Here is a 4,933-nt window from a genome sequence, read left to right as displayed (position 1 = left end):
TGGCTATGTGTGCCTTCCAATTTTTGTCTCGTGCCAAGCCCATTTCCTTGTGCATGGTAGCGCTCAGTGAGGTAAGGAAACGGAGCACCCCTTGCTTGGATTTGAGGCTCCCACTTTCGAGCCCTGCTGGCTCCATTTGTGCCAACAATTCCTTAGGCACTAGTGCTCAGTTAAAATGAACAACGCAGTGCCCTTTTGCCTTTGAGCATGGTTTCCAAATTTGAATCCTGGCTCTCCCATTTGGAACTAATTTCCTTGTGCCAAGCTTCAATTGTATAGCGCTCAGTTGGTGAAAGTAACGTAGCACTACTTGTTGCTTCCCTTGTGTGCATGGTTCGATTCTTGGTGAATCCATTTTGGCCAACTTCCTTGCCAGGCCTTGTAGCGCGCTTTTCTTTTCTTCATGGGGCGCTCCTTTGTGGACATGGGTTCGAACCATGGCTGCCCCATTTGTGGAAGTCGCACCTTGATTTTCTTTGTGCCAAGCCACGATAAAGTTAAAAGAGTTAACTGAGTGCTCTTGCTGATGCCTTGTTGATGAGCGGACAATTTATACCCTTTTTGGCATTGTTTTTACATAGTTTTTAGTTGTTTTAGTTACTTTTTTATTATATTTTTATTAGTTTTTATGCAAAAATCACATTTTTGGACTTTACTATGAGTTTGTGTATTTTTCTGTAATTGCAGGTATTTTCTGGCTGAAATTGAGGGACCTGAGCAAAAATCTAATTCAGAGGCTGAAAAAGGACTGTAGATGTTGTTGGATTCTGACCCTCCTGCACTCAAAGTGGATTTTCTGGAGCTACAGAAGCCCAATTGGCACGCTCTCAATTGCGTTGGAAAGTATACATCTTGGGCTTTCCAGAAATAGATAATAGTTCATACTTTGCCTGAGATTTGATGGCCCAAACTGGCATCTAAACGCCCACCTGAGACCCTTTTTCTGGAGTAAAACGCCAGAACTGGCACCAGAACTGGAGTTAAACGCCCAAACTGGCACCCAAGCTGGCGTTTAACTCCAAGGATGGCCTATGCACGTGTAAAGCTCAATGTTCAGCCCAAGCACACACCAAGTGGGCCCCTGAAGTGGATTTCTGCAATATTTGCACTTAGTTACTTATTTTATGTAATCCCTAGTAACTAGTTTAGTATGAATATCCTTTTTAATATTGTATTCGTATGGTTGGAACCCTCTTTTCACTTTGATGTTACGTTTTAGAGGCCTCTTTTCACTTATGTATTTTCTATGGTGGAGTTTCTATACCCCAAAGATTAAGGTGTGGAGCTCTGCTGTTCTTCATTAATTAATGCAAGTACTATTGTTTCTCTTTCAATTCATGCCTACTTCTTCTCCAAGATATACTCTCGTACTTAATTTAGTTTAGTCAGAATGAAGGGGTGACCCGTGAAAATCACCCAATCTTTGTTACTCGCTTAGCCAATATCCGCGTGCCTGACAACCACAAAGCAGTCTACATGATGTTCAACGTAGTCATTGGACGACAGCCAGAGTATATTCTCTTGGGTATCTAATACACGGACGGAGTCCGTGAGATTAGTATCTTCGTGGTATAGGATAGAACCATTGGCAACCATTCCTGAGATTCGGAAAGTCTAAACCTTGTCTGTGGTATTCCGAGTAGGATCTGGGAAGGGATGACTGAGATGAGCTTCAAACATGCGAATGTTAGGCGCAGTGACAGTGTGCAAAAGGACAAGGTTGATTGATAAATCATTCAAAAACCAATTAATTCTAGCTTAAATATTATGATTTTGTGTCAAATAAATGATGGTTGATTGAATTGACATAACCATGCAAATTCACTCCAAATCACTTACTTATAATGCAAGAAATTGCATAAAACCTAAGGAAACAAGTGAAAAATGCTTGAAAAGCAAGCATAAGATGACTTGTCATCACAACACTAAACTCAAACCTTGCTTGTCCCCAAGCAAGCACTAAACATAAGAAGAAATGAAATGAAACAGAAAAGCATACATATCCTTATTTAGCAAATAATTGAACATGGTTCATGGGGTTTTATGCAGACAAATGTAGCTCAATTATTCATAGCTATCTGATATGACATGTTTCCTTAAAGGTTCTTTAGAATTGCTGCTATGCTGCCTTGCTTTTTGATTGATCCCTTGCTTGCTTTTTCTTTCTTTTTTTTTTGCTTTGGAAAGCTTATTTATTAATGAAAGCTTGGTGGCAAGTGTTGCAGCATCCCTTTTGGCTCAATTTTTGCCCAACACTTCTTCACCACAGACACATGGCTCACAATTTCTTGCTAGGAACATTGATGCCCAGCATCTCTTTGGATTACTAAATGCTTTGTAACTAGATTGCTCTTGATAATGGACTTTCGGTTGGCAATCCCAGATTAGTTAATCCAAGTGGCCAAGTTTTAAAATACTCCTCAGAACCTAATTGTCCAAGCATATCCTAGTACAAAAGCACCACAGGCATATGTCCTAAGGTCCAAGCTATTGGTGTCTAGTCTTATTGTTTGTTTCTTTGCCAATTCTTGGCTTTTCTTTTTCTCTTTCTTCTTATTTTGCTTCATTCTCAAGGGATATTCATTGATGAAAGGCTTTATGGCAGCAACCTAATTCACACTTCAAGGAACATCTTATTATGTAGCTTTTATTATTGAGCTATTCATTAAATCAAACAAGTACCACCATTGGATTCTCATTCTAATTTCTACAACATTGGACAATCACTTTCTTGTTTCAAACATTTTTCTTTTATTTATGCAGAAGGGAAACAAAACAAAATTTCAAGCTAATGAGTTATGACAAGCATAATGCAGGCTAGCATTTTTGGTAAACATCTCCACTTACACCTAATTGAACACTTAAGCAAGAGATATAGGAATCTCCAAATTAAAATACTCTAAAGCAACAAGGATTAAGTGTCAATACAACCTGTTGGGAATGTCTCTCAGCTTTTCCTTCTGTCATCATTATTTCTCTCTGTTGTTCCTCCTTTGGTGATGATGCAGACCCCTTTCACAGATTGAATATTTTCCTACATAATCCTTGAAAGTTACTTGTTTCTTAAGCCCTTAGGCAACTGGTTAGTATGCAAGATTTGCTTATAGGCTTTTGAACTTATTTTTGGTGTGTGAACACCAAACTTAGTTCCTTACCAATGTTTCTTATGCAGCCAGCCAACCATATATGAAACCTTGTGCCTTTGCTGAAGGTCACAAAACTAAAACTAGAAAACAAACAATGGCTAAGTAATTTCTCTGATTGCTTGGAGCTAGCAACTGATTATGCAGAAGGTGAAAATTTGTTTTCAAATGAGATTTTGGTGGAACACCAAACTTAGCATTCTTCATTCTCACTTGAATTATTTTTGTGTGCAACACCAAACTTAGCTCCTTGCAATACAGATAAGACTAATCAACCTTTCTATTGAAATAACTATGAAAAGAGATTACCTCAGGTTGGGTTACCTCCCAACAAGCGCGCTTTTATTTTCACTAGCTTGACATCCTTCATTCTTGCTCAGCTCAGGTTCTGAACTTCCTTTTCTTTGTCCCATTGGCCTCCCAAGAATTGCTTTGCCCTGTGACTGTTTGCTGTGAAATGGCTCTTTATTGCTTCATCTAGCAATTCAAGACTTCCATAAGGAAAAACCATTGTCACCAAGTAAGGACCAGTCTATTTGGATTTGAGCTTGCCAGGGAAGACTTTGAGCCTGGAGTTATATAAGAGTTCTTGCTGTCCTGGTTTGAACTCCTTCCTTGAAATCTTCTTGTCATGCCAACTCTTAGCCTTTTCCTTGTATATCTTAGCATTTTCATAAGCTTCTAGCCTAAACTCATCAAACTCATTTAGTTGCAGTAGCCTCTTCTCCCCTGCTACTTGAGAATCAAGGTTGAGGAGTTTAGTGGCCCAGAAAGCTTTATGTTCAAGCTCTACAGGGAGGTGACAAGATTTGCCATATAACAGCTGAAAAGGAGACCTTCCAATAGGAGTTTTGAATGTTGTCCTGTATGCCCAGAGTGTGTCTTCTAGCTTTCTAGCCCAATCTTTTCTAGTGACTCCCACAGTCTTCTCTAAAATCCTCTTCAAATCCCTATTTACAAGTTCTACTTGGCCATTGGTCTGTGGGTGATAAGGTGTGGCTACTTTATGCATCACCGCATATTTGTGAAGTAATTTCTCCATCTGTTTATTGCAGAAATGACTGCCACCATCACTGACAAGTCCCTTAGGCACCCCATATCTAGTGAAAATGTGCTTCTTCAGGAATTGAAGGACAATTTGTGCATCACATGTGGTTGTGGCTATTGCTTCCACCCACTTTCAGACATACTCCACTACTACCAAAATATATTTGAAAGAGTAAGAGAGAGGAAATAGGCCTATGAAATTAATGCCCCAAAGATCAAATAGTTCCACTTCTAGGATGTATTTCTGAGGCATCTCATTCCTTCTTGTCAATCCTCAAGCTCTTTGGCATTCATTACATTGGTGAACAAACTCTCTGGCATCCTTGAAGATGGTTGGCCAATAAAATCTGCTTTGCGGTACTTTGGCAGCTGTTCTCTCCGATCCAAAGTGTCCACCATAGGCTGAACCATGACAGTGCCACAATATATCTCTCATCTCAGTTTCAGGGACACACCTCCTAATCATTCTATCCAGACATCTTTTGAACAAAAATGGTTCATCCTACAAGAACTTCCTAGCTTCATTGAGTAGCTTTTTCACTTTTTGCTTGGAGAGTTCTTGAGGGATCTTTCTTCCCGCCTTGTAATTTGCTATGTCAGCAAACCAAGGTACTTGTTGAACTTGGAAAAGATGTTCATCAGGAAATTTCTCTTTCACTTGCTGTGGTACGTCTTGATTGGTCTTTTGTGGCACTCTTGACAGATGATCTGCCACCTGATTCTCGCTCCCCTTTCTATCTCTT

The sequence above is a fragment of the Arachis ipaensis genome, chromosome B8, assembly GCF_059453495.1.
Source record: "Arachis ipaensis isolate K30076 ecotype BB chromosome B8, ASM5945349v1, whole genome shotgun sequence".
Classification (NCBI taxonomy): Eukaryota; Viridiplantae; Streptophyta; class Magnoliopsida; order Fabales; family Fabaceae; genus Arachis; species Arachis ipaensis.
The sequence above is the reverse complement of the archived record's forward strand: the minus strand, read 5'-3'. Positions refer to the sequence as shown.